Genomic DNA, 12,971 nt, shown 5'->3' with positions numbered 1-12,971 from the left:
AACGGTCAACCCTCGTGCGGTTGGTCTCCACAAACAAAGCTATGGGAAGCAGCAGCCAGACGCCTGTGACGGATCCAGACCTCAGGGGCAGAGATATACACATTCACCTCACTACAGCAGAGGTAGAAATAATGCCTGTTGAAAAGGATAGAGGGCAGCAGCAAGGGATGGTTAAGAACATGTTATAGTTGAGTTGATAAAGCCGAAGGCTTTCAGTTCCACTCTGACTAAGGGATGGAGGTTAAGGAAGAGGCACAACAGATACGCGAGCAGTATTCATTACTGGGGCGAACTGAATCCTTGTAAATATGGAACATCTGCTCTTAAGAGAATTGGTTACGCCACATACAGTGCTTCCATATTTTTGGAGGCAGATTTCGTAATGTTCATTATTAGGGGTTTCTAGGATGCTCATCATGTAAATATTATTGCAAGGTTGGATTGTAGTGTTTCGAATTTTAGCAATGGTAAACGAATGAGATTCAGAAAGATATGAAATGAGAAATTGGGTTTGTGCAATGTTCAGTTTCCGAGATATTGTAGAGGTCCAAATAAGAGAAGAGATGTATATATTCAGCGTTAGAGAAAGAGCAAGTCTTAGAGCGAAGATGGTGGAGGAAATGAGTTGAAGTAGTGGAATCCCTTGACGTGAGAATAAATTGGCTAAGGTGCTGGAGAAAGATCATTAACAGGGAGAAGATAGAGAGAGTAGGCGGTAGAACATGACCCAGAGGGACGCCAGTGTTGATAGGAGTAGATGGAGAAATCGCTCTATCAATACATACGGCAGTGGACAGGAAGCTATGCACTGGAGAACATAGAAAGGCACAAAATCCAGAGAAAGGAATCTCAGGAAGCAAATACGTTGGTCAAACCTTATCAAATGCTTTGATGTCGAGGGTCATGACCAAAAGTTCACCTAAATCCCTGAGAGGGGAGGACCAGAGGTGAGTCACATAGGAGGGATCACCAGTAGGCCTTGCAACGCGATAGCTGTGTTTGAGATCGGGAAGGAAGGGAATGAAATTCTTAAGATTCTTAGGAATTGGAAGTTAAGGAGAGTTTAGAAATTATGGAAATAGCATAAGTGAGAGGATTGGTGCGATAGTTAAAAGGGTAAGAATGGTCACATTTCTGAAGGAAGGGCTATATCAGTGCATGCTTTCAAGAAGAAGAGGAAATTTTGGTTTTAATTTAGAGAAGAAACAGGCGAGCAAGAATCGGAGCCAGCTCGGACGCACACCTATTTAAGACAAGAGAAAGTATACTAAAACACACACACACACACACACACACACACACACACACACACACACACACACACACATACTTAGAGACGGAGGATCACTTCTTATTAACACAAAAGGGAGATTTTAAAGAAAGACAGGAACACGAAGGATGACGTATCAAAGCTGAAGGACTTAAGGGCGAAAAGTGAGTGGCACTAAGATTAGAAAAACTGGTGAAGCAGGAGGTTGATTGATGTAAATCAATTGATGATTTTTGGACTGGCAGTAAATCATATTATTGACGAAGAAGAATTGCTCATTCCTTTGATTCCCTTAACCATAATAGCTGACCTTCAACTGACGATTTATTCCTGATGAATTTGTGAACATTTTTTCTTTTTTGTCCTGCCATTATGATTTGTTTCGATGTATCCAAGAAAAGCTGTTAGCTCATTAGTTCTGAATACTGTTTTGTCTAGAGTGAAAAATACTGTAGTCAGCTGGCTGGCACCAGTGGTAATGTTGCCTTTAAGTGATAAAAAGAGACTTTTATCACTCGCTGTTACATTTCACAGAGGCATATCTTATATATACAACCTATGTGCGTACATTATGACATGAATTCACATTTCCACCTGCCTGAATGTTACACACACACACACGCACACACACACACACACACACATATATACAAATATATATATATATATATATATATATATATATATATATATATATATATATATATATATATATATATATATATACTTTAAGTGGCGTTTCAACACTCGGGAGCATTCGATTTGAATTTTCAGATCTCACGCCCTCTTAGGAATCTTTAATTTGCCCTCGTGAAATTATATTTGCCCCCTCACACTCCTCTGCTTTCCCCCCTCGTCATTACTTGTACAAAATAGCCCAGGGAAGCTGACGACCCTCAAAATCTTGGCAGATCATGGCGTTGCTGTCTAATCTGCTGGAACTTGTGTGATAACTAATTGTGTGTTACGGGGAGAAAGTTGTACTCTTGTTGCCCCGTCTCTTAACCTTATATATATGTACCATGTCTATACTCCTATGTATCTACTCATACACGCACACCTTATCGTAAGCCTGGTACCTATTTATCAGCTAGTCCCGAGGGGAGGATGAACACCTGGGTTGGGTGTGGGACGACAGCCCCGCCCCAGGATTCGAGTCGGGGCGGGGCCTCGTTGAATCATGGTCAGTAACTCCAACCACTAAACCACGTTATGCGTGTGTACGTTCAGTAATAAATTAGCTTTTTATTGCCTTGTGTGATATTTTGCTGTTCATCAACTTTATTTACTGTACTGTGGGCGATCCATCACCATATTGGACACATTTCGTCACACTTTACGGCCAATTGTACTGTGCGTGTACGATATCGATACATTTTCATATATTTTGAGTCCCTTTTTGAAAGTAATTTGGTCTGCATGTTCGTATCGTTTGATGCTTTTATAGCTGATCAAGTAATTAAAGGTCTGTTTACATTGTTTGTCGAGTTTGTTACATTCATACGAGGCTGAACTTTTCCATGTTGATATCTCTGTGTGTTCCTTTGTCTTTGTTTGGTCTGTGTATCTGTGTTACACTTGCATGTTTAGTGTAAGTTCAGGTGTTCCTCGTATGTACAGGTGTAAATAAATACAGGTGTTTCTCGTATGTTGATATATTGCATGTGTTCCATGTATGTTTGGTTTAAGTACTGGGTGTGTTTGTGTTTTGTTAATGCATAGGATGTGTTACATGTTCCATACCTTTGGCTGAAGCACAGGTTGTGTTTCTCGTATGTTTAGTTGATGGATGTGTTACATATATGTTTGTTTCAAGTATACTGTTTTGAACGTGTTACATGTACCATACCTTTGCTTTAAGAACAGACTACGTTTCTTGTTTGTTTTGTTGATGTATTGGATGTTACGCTTCGTTTAATGTAACATGCATGCCTGAAGCAAGTATATATCATGTTACTTTTAAGCTTTATTTGTTTATATATATATATATATATATATATATATATATATATATATATATATATATATATATATATATTTTTTTTTTTTATTTTTTTTTGTCACTGTCTCCCGCGTTTGCGAGGTAGCGCAAGGAAACAGACGAAAGAAATGGCCCAACCCACCCCCATACACATGTATATACATACGTCCACACACCCAAATATACATACCTACACAGCTTTCCATGGTTTACCCCAGACGCTTCACATGCCCTGATTCAATCCACTGACAGCACGTCAACCCCGGTATACCACATCGATCCAATTCACTCTATTCCTTGCCCTCCTTTTACCCTCCTGCATGTTCAGGCCCCGATCACCCAAAATCTTTTTCACTCCATCTTTCCACCTCCAATTTGGTCTCCCACTTCTCCTCGTTCCCTCCACCTCCGACACATATATCCTCTTGGTCAATCTTTCCTCACTCATTCTCTCCATGTGCCCAAACCATTTCAAAACACCCTCTTCTGCTTTCTCAACCACGCTCTTTTTATTTCCACACATCTCTCTTACCCTTACGTTACTTACTCGATCAAACCACCTCACACCACACATTGTCCTCAAACATCTCATTTCCAGCACATCCATCCTCCTGCGCACAACTCTATCCATAGCCCACGCCTCGCAACCATACAACATTGTTGGAACCACTGTTCCTTCAAACATACCCATTTTTGCTTTCCGAGATAATGTTCTCGACTTCCACACATTCTTCAAGGCTCCCAGAATTTTCGCCCCCTCCCCCACCCTATGATCCACTTCCGCTTCCATGGTTCCATCCGCTGCCAGATCCACTCCCAGATATCTAAAACACTTTACTTCCTCCAGTTTTTCTCCATTCAAACTTACCTCCCAATTGACTTGACTCTCAACCCTACTGTACCTAATAACCTTGCTCTTATTCACATTTACTCTTAACTTTCTTCTTTCACACACTTTACCAAACTCAGTCACCAGCTTCTGCAGTTTCTCACATGAATCAGCCACCAGCGCTGTATCATCAGCGAAGAACAACTGACTCACTTCCCAAGCTCTCTCATCCCAACAGACTTCATACTTGCCCCTCTTTCCAAAACTCTTGCATTCACCTCCATAACAACCCCATCCATAAACAAATTAAACAACCATGGAGACATCACACACCCCTGCCGAAAACCTACATTCACTGAGAACCAATCACTTTCCTCTCTTCCTACACGTACACATGCCATACATCCTCGATAAAAACTTTTCACTGCTTCTAACAGCTTGCCTCCCACACCATATATTCTTAAAACCTTCCACAGAGCATCTCTATCAACTCCATCATATGCCTTCTCCAGATCCATAAATGCTACATACAAATCCATTTGCTTTTCTAAGTATTTCTCACATACATTCTTCAAAGCAAACACCTGATCCACACATCCTCTACCACTTCTGAAACCACACTGCTCTTCCCCAATCTGATGCTCTGTACATGCCTTCACCCTCTCAATCAATACCCTCCCATATAATTTACCAGGATTACTCAACAAACTTATACCTCTGTAATTTGAGCACTCACTCTTATCCCCTTTGCCTTTGTACAATGGCACTATGCACGCATTCCGCCAATCCTCAAGCACCTCACCATGAGTCATACATACATTAAATAACCTTACCAACCAGTCAGTAATACAGTCACCCCCTTTTTTAATAAATTCCACTGCAATACCATCCAAACTTATATATATATATATATATATATATATATATATATATATATATATATATATATATATATATATATATATATATTTATATATATATATATATATTCCTGGGGATAGGGGAGAAAGAATTCTTCCCACGTATTCCCTGCGTGTCGTAGAAAGCGACTAAAAGGGAAAGGAGCGGGGGCTGGAAATCCTCCCCTCTCGTTTTTCATTTTCCAAAAGAAGGAACAGAGAAGGGGGCCAAGTAAGGATGTTCCCTCAAAGGCTCAGTCCTCTGTTCTTAACCCTAACTCGCTAGCGCGGGAAATGGCGAATAGTATGATATATATATATATATATATATATATATATATATATATATATATATATATATATATATATATATATATATATAATGGAACCGGTAGTGAGTCATAGGATGGGGGAGGGATAGAAAGGCTCTGGGAGCGATGAAGAATGTGTGGAAAGAGAGAACGTTATCTCAGAGAACAAAAATGGGTATGTTTGAAGGAATAGTAGTTCCAGCATTAATATATGGGTGTGAGGCATATGCTATTTGTAGGCTTGTGCTGAGGAGGGTGGATTTGCTGGAAATGAAAAGCTTGAGGACAATATGTGGTGTGAGGTAGTTTGATCGAGCAAGAAATGAAAGGATAAGAGATATTGTGTGGTAATATAAAGAGTTTGTTTGAGAGCAAAAGAGTGTTGAAATGGTTTGGACATAAGGGAAGATGAACAAGTGGATCGTCTGTGGACAGACTGCCGCAACCAGGAGTCGAACCCATGCGCGCTACCCCGGTCGGCCCATGAATGCGTCGTGGTGGGCAACGCTAACCGCTACACCACGGGGGTCCGTCCCATATGGTTCCTGGGTCACACGCGATGACTTTCGTAGGTACCACAGTCGAACCTCCCCCCCGGCCCCTATTCGTGTATGACGTTGTCCGGTCCATTTCCTGCGTTGTCAGGTTCATTCGTGCGTTCGTTTCGAGACTCAGTTCCCCCCCCGCGTGACGACGACTTAACGCATCCCACACCTTCGTGAGGGAGGTTTTGACGGAGTGCATGAGATCGGAAAGAATCCCCCGTCCGATTTTAGGTTCTCTCCTCTTCCACCTCCTCTGTTAAACATTTCAAGTTTCCCGTCCGCGATCTTTCCCCCGGGACCACACACACACACACTCGCACACACACACACACACACACACACACACACACACACACACACACACACAACGTCATAACGAAACTTAAATAACGTCTGACTTTTCCCCTTTGGGGGCACCCCCGAAGGAAAGCTATCATTTCAGAATGAAAAACAATGTCAAAGGTCAGAGCTGCTGCTGCTGCTGCTGCTGCGACCCGAAAAGAGAAAAATAGTTTCCGGGCGGAAAACTGGGACTCTTGTGCGCTCGTTTTCTCTATTGTAAAAAAAGAAAAAAAAAAAACTTACGTCCCATTTTCTTCCTTATTATTTCTGTCCCATTTCTCTTGTCTTTCATCCTCTGCCTTGCATCATGATGCAGTGTATTGGCTGAAGTATGTCTGTCCGCAGTAAGAGCCAGGCCTTCTCTTCGTGCAGGAGCAGAAGGTTGTAGATCCACAACCAAACGTTTGTTGTAGCACTTGTCATAGCTGCGCTCCACCTCAGTGCATATTGTTTACTTTGTTTTCCTCTCTCTCTCTCTCTCTCTCTCTCTCTCTCTCTCTCTCTCTCTCTCTCTCTCTCTCTCTCTCTCTCTCTCTCTCTCTCACTGTTTGACATCTGTCCCTCCTCCTGAATTCAGGATACGGTCTTTAGTAAATAACCCCGGGAGAGATGTATGTGTGTATGCGTGTATGTATGTATGCATGTGTGCATATATGTATGTATGTATGTATGTATGTATGTATGTATGTGTGTATATGTTATGTATGTATGTGTATGTATGTATGTGTGTATGTATGTATGTATGTATGTACGTACGTTTGTATGTGTGTATGTATGTATGCACGTACGTATGTATGTATGAATATATGTATGGATGTTTGCATGTGTGTGTATGTATGTATGTACGTTTGTATGTATGTATGTATGTATGTCTATATATATATGTATGTACGTTTGTATGTATGTATGTGTGTGTATGTATACATGTATATACGTTTGTATGTATGTGTGTGTATGTATATATGTATGTACGTTTGTATGTATGTATGTATATTCATTCCTAGCCAACCTTCCTGTTTGACATTTCCCGTAGGTGAAGTGATTCAGCTGTTGTCTCGGTCGGTTCTTCTTGTGGGGGGAGACAACTTGACCGACGTGTCTGAATTATATACAAGACAGAAGAATAGGGTCTCTCTCTCTCTCTCTCTCTCTCTCTCTCTCTCTCTCTCTCTCTCTCTCTCTCTCTCTCTCTCTCTCTCTCTCTCTGGCCACTCCGATGAACTGTGACTCTCCTCCGTTCGCCGTGGTGTCTGCTGTATTTCTTCGTTGGCGATGCATATTTCGTGGTCTGTTTATCTGTTGCGCTTCTTTTTTCCTGTCTCTTTCTGTTCTATACCCTTGTCCTCACATGTTCACACGCATCATGATTCACCATCTTCTGTTTCTCTTCACCCCTTTTAATGTTGTTGTTCTTCTGTATACTCGTATTTGTTCAGCAGTCTTCTTGTGGTGTTAACCGGAGCCATTCTTGGCTGATTCGGGTGAGAAACTGCAGAAGCTGGTGACTGAGTTTGGAAACGTGTATGAAAGAAGAAAGCTGATAGTGAATGTGAATAAGAGCAAGGTTATTAGGTACAGTAGGGCTGAGAGACAAGTCACTTGGGAGTTGTGTTTGAATGGAGAAAGACTGGAGGAAGTAAAGTGTTTTAGATATCTGGAAGTGGATTTGGCAGCGGATGCAACCATACAAGCAGAAGGGAATCACAGGGTGGGGGAGGGGACGAAAGTTCTGGAAGCGTTGAAAAATGTGTGGATGGCGAGAACATTATCTCGGAAAGCAAGAATGGGTGTGTTTAAAGGAATAGTGGTTCCAACAATGTTATATGGTTGCGATGTGTGGGCTATAGGTAGGGTTGTGCGGAGGGTGGATGTGTTGGAAATGAGATGTTTGAGGACAATGTGTGGTGTGAGGTGGTTTGATCGAGTAAGTAATGAAAGGGTAAGAGAGATGTGTGGTAAAGAAAAGAGTGTGGTTGAGAGAGTAGAAGAGGATGTTTTGAAATGGTTTGGTCATATGGAGAGAATGAGTGAGGAAAGATTGACAAAGAGGATATACGTGTCAGAGGTGGAGGGAACGAGGATAAGTGGGAGACCAAATTGGAGGTGGAAGGATGGAGTGAAAAAGATTTTGAGCGATTGGGGCCTGAACATGCAGGAGGGTAAAAGGCGTGCAAGGAATATTGTGAATTGGAACGATGTGGTATACCGGGGTCGACGTGCTGTCAGTGGATTGAACCAAGGCATGTGAAGCGTCTGGGGTAAACCATGGAAAGTTTTGTAGGGCCTGGATGTGGAAGGGGAGCTGTGGTTTCGGCGCATTATACATGACAGCTAGAGACTGAGTGTGAACGGATGTGGCCTTTGTTGTCTTTTCCTAGCGGTACCTCGCGTGCGTGCGGGGGAAGGGGGTTGTCATTTCATGTGTGGCGGGATGGCGACGGGAATGAATAAAGGCAGCAAGTATAATTATGTACATGTGTATATATATGTATATGTCTGTATGTATACATATATATACGTTGAAATGTATAGGAATGTATATGTGCGTGTGTTGACGTGTATGTATATACATGTGTATGTGGGTGGGTTGGGCCATTCTTTCATCTGTTTCCTTGCGCTACCTCGCTAACGCGGGAGACAGCGACAAAGTATGATAAATAAATAAATAGAATGTATTATGAAGATAAATCACAAAAGAAAACGTGACTCAGGAATATGCTGGTAACCACAAGTAAAATGTAAGGCGGAGAACCGAACGCTTTCGTAATCATTCACATTTTGAGGGATGCAGAGGTAATGGATTAATAGTGTATCCCTAAAGATGTGAAGAATTACGAAAGCCCTCGGATCTCCTTTTCATTTTCTTGTGGTACACACACACACACACACACACACACACACACACACACACACACACCACACACACACACACCACACACACACACACACACACACCACACACACACACACACACACCACACACACACACACACACACACACACATACACACACACCACACACATACACACACACCACACACACACACACAATTGAATACGACACCATATTTAGTTATTAATCTTTTATTTCTTATATCTCTAATTTTCTCAATATTATTCTACCATTAGGTTGGAGCTCAAACACCAGTTGTCTAAAATTATATCCATTTTATTTCATTCGAGCTTTCGCCTTCCCAGAGGCATCATCAGGAATGTACAAAAAAAGAGAAAAACTCTGTCAGAAAACTCGTATATGAAATATAAAATGCAAATAACATTTATATGATAAAACTGATTTGGAAAAACCTCAGTACATAAAACATGAAAAGTGAGGGGAAAACACTGTACGCGATACAGATTGATATCATAACGGATAGAATGAGCTACATCCTAAATACAAAATATAGAGGCAGAAATATAGAAAAGCTTACAGTAAGTACAGAACACTCTTAACGAGATAGGAATACATTCAGTCCATCACTAAATAGCACTAAGTGTGTGTGTGTGTGTGTGTGTGTGTGTAATGCAGAACACCGGACACAAACAAACATTGTAATTTCACAGACTGGGTGTATATAGACGCTGTATAGATCACGTCACTTTACCTCATCTTCCGTGAGCCAGGCAGTGCACACTGTTGCCTCTCCTAAGCTGATGGTGGGCTTGACTCTGCGAACCTTGCAGACGAGAGTGGAACAGTCGCTGGTGACACTCCTGCATGTCCTTTTTATAGTCTACACGACAGGTATACATAGGCAAACACCGAGCAACAAGGTTGGCGAAACTTACGTTTCAAAATGACGCTGAGATCAGTCAAATCAAGAGCATTGGTCTGTTGGAAATCAGAAATGCTGGGAACTATTGGCTACTCACACTGTTCCTCTTGAAAGAAAAATCTTACGAAATTTACCGTAGATAATTTACCGTCCAACTCTCCGTTTGATAATTATACGTATCTGATTCTCCTAGTGTTCGTTATCACTGGACAAGAATTAGACATTTTCAAGAATATTTGTTGCGTTATTTTTTGGTGTGTGTGTCATCTCCATTTAGCTGTAAGAATTGCTTGAATTTCTTTGCAGTGCTAAATGATTCCTATACCTGGCCATGATGTTCAAGACCGGTAAGTTCCCCGGCATAACATGAGAAGGTACGAAAGAACAAGTGATGGTGAGTGCGGCCTCGAGAATGCTTCGTAGTGAGTCTTATTTTAGTCCCAGCATTAACGTGCATGAGAGCCCTCTATTGACGGCCTGGTGAGGTTTAAGCATCGATTACGTTCGACATAGTTTTTTTTCCCCTCGTACGTTAAATTAACTCCAGTCCTTGGATGCTTCATAAAGTTGTACATACATACGCACCACACAGCACCTCACTACACCACACCACAGAAGGGTACCTGGGATAGGCGAGGGTGTGTGTGTGTGTGTGTGTACATACACAAGGTTAGGATATGGGGTAATACGAGTGTAAAACTCTCCCCCCATAACACACACACACACACACACAGGCCTCGATGGTGTAGTGGTTGGCGTTACGACCATGCGTCTGCACGGGCTAGCCCGAGTTCGGACCCGTATGGGTTCGAATTCTAGTAGTGTCAATCGTCCCACACCCAACCCAGTTGTTCATCCTTCCTTCGTGGCTGGTCGGTGAATGGGTATCTGATATAGGCTGGTGTGTGTGTGTGTGTGCGCGCGCGTGCGTGCGTGAATATACATATAGCAGTGGAGTCATGCTACGTATATACAAGATTAATAGACGGGTCAACACGAGTGTAAACTTTGTCCCTGTAACATACAAATATTACACACACACACACACACACACACATACACATATATGGGGAAAGGGAGACGGGAGGTTTCACCAATCGCTAGAATTTGAACTTTTCAGTGCACATTTTCAAAATGGAAAGTCTCATCTCGCCTTGATTTTATCTTTATATGGGAAGGAAATCTCAGTATGAAAGTGTAGAAAATAAGAGGGACGGTTTAAGCGTTTTCAGGTGTCTTTACCTATTCAGTAGGAATTTGACTTTACGAGTTGTGCATGTCTGCTACTCATTAAGCCTGGGGTCATGCTTAAAAATCTGCTATCACGTTTCTTGTAATGATTAAAGGTATAAAGATTACACAGCTCCCTGAAGGCCTCTCCATAGGGGGTAAAAAAACAATGATTTCATCTTTTTTTGGACATCATGTCACACATTGTCTCCTGGCAGATGTATATACACCACAGGATGGTATCGAATCCTGGGTGGAATGTTTGGTAACCTCAGCTACGCGTTGGTTGACAGACACACAACCACAACTGAAGTAGTTCACTAGTAGGCTGATCAGGTCTTTGCAACTCCGTGTGGTCGAGGTAGCCGGACGCCTCTGCCTGGGCTCGACTCTATAGATGTAGCGGAAGTGGTAGCTCAAGTCTCTTAGTGATACCTCACGTGTGCCGGACGGGAGACCAAAAGTCTGTTAATAGTCGTATTCTTACAGACAGGTTAACAAGGGTGTGCCGAACGAGTTGCTGTGAGGTTGTTGATGAACAGACAAAGAAGAAACTGTCTGATACGGCGTCTGATGTATACAGACGAGGTATGTCGATACGAACTTTTCCCCCCGAGATTAGACAGATCGTATTTGATGGCCTTTAACTACCCAACAGCTCTCGTCATTAATATTTGCACCTGCGCGCCCTCATAACTCGGTGTATTTTACAACCGAAGGAGTTGTTGTATTGGACATTGTTCCATCATTAATGGAAAATCTAGTTCTCGTTGTCTCTTCGCTCATTACGGAATCTTATTTTCTTCTCTTAACCTTTTGTTCTCTGTTGACGTGCACGACAGTTTAATTAAGCATCTTCACCGCCTTTGAAACTCCTCCGTGTTTATACCATTTGTCGACTCCATCGGCGTCAGGCGTTGCGCGGGGTAGACTGAAGGAGAGTCGGCCGAGGTGCTCCCCAGCCCGTTCTGGCGAGGGTAGGGTCCGCAGGGGTTGTGGTGGTGGTGGTGGTGGCTGGTGTTGGGGGTGGAGGAGGGACCCCCCCGGCTAACAATCCCGTGCTCGCTTGACTTCCCCCAGGCGAGTCAAGCGGACACTCTGGTAATTGCAAGGGGCGTGTGGATGACTGGGCTGCCTTCTTCTTCCTTCCCCCTTGGCCCCTGCCCTTGTTTTATCGCCTCTCCTTCCTGCAGCTCCTCCTGTCCGTCCCGGATCCTCTTTTGTTGCCTCTTCACTCCTTACTGCTCGTCTGGCTGTCTTTTCCCAGCCTGCGGCTCGTTTCGGCTGCATCTGGCCCTTCCCCCTCACTCTCCCTTTACCGCCACTTGAGGGAAGACTTGGGCCCGGGCGACGTGTCCACCTAGGTAAGCGGGCAGGATCCGCCGGGAAGGCTTTGGTGATGGTCATCAGTGATGAGAGCTGATACTGTGGTCCTCTTTTGAGATATGTAGATGATATTGATGGCGGTATATAATCCAGGACTGAAGGAGACTGATGCACTGTGGTGCCTTGTACTATGCCAGCGATAGTGTGGTGTTCCTCCCTGCTCGTCTTCGTTAATCCCGAGGTTATACTCACCTTCCCCCCTGGCCGGGTTCTCACACCAGGACAGTCAACTTGGTTATATTGATGTATATCGCTGGACCCTCTGGCCTTGGCCCTGGGTGCTGGGCCGAGGTAGTCACAACCACGTCACACGGGTGTTGTACCCACAGACCCTCACGCCCTTGTTACAAAACCGTGACGTCCTCTATTGGCATAACGTGTGTTACTGTAGAAGAGCTTATA

This window comes from Panulirus ornatus, chromosome 1 (genome assembly GCF_036320965.1).
Source record: "Panulirus ornatus isolate Po-2019 chromosome 1, ASM3632096v1, whole genome shotgun sequence".
Classification (NCBI taxonomy): Eukaryota; Metazoa; Arthropoda; class Malacostraca; order Decapoda; family Palinuridae; genus Panulirus; species Panulirus ornatus.
This window is presented reverse-complemented; position numbering follows the sequence as displayed.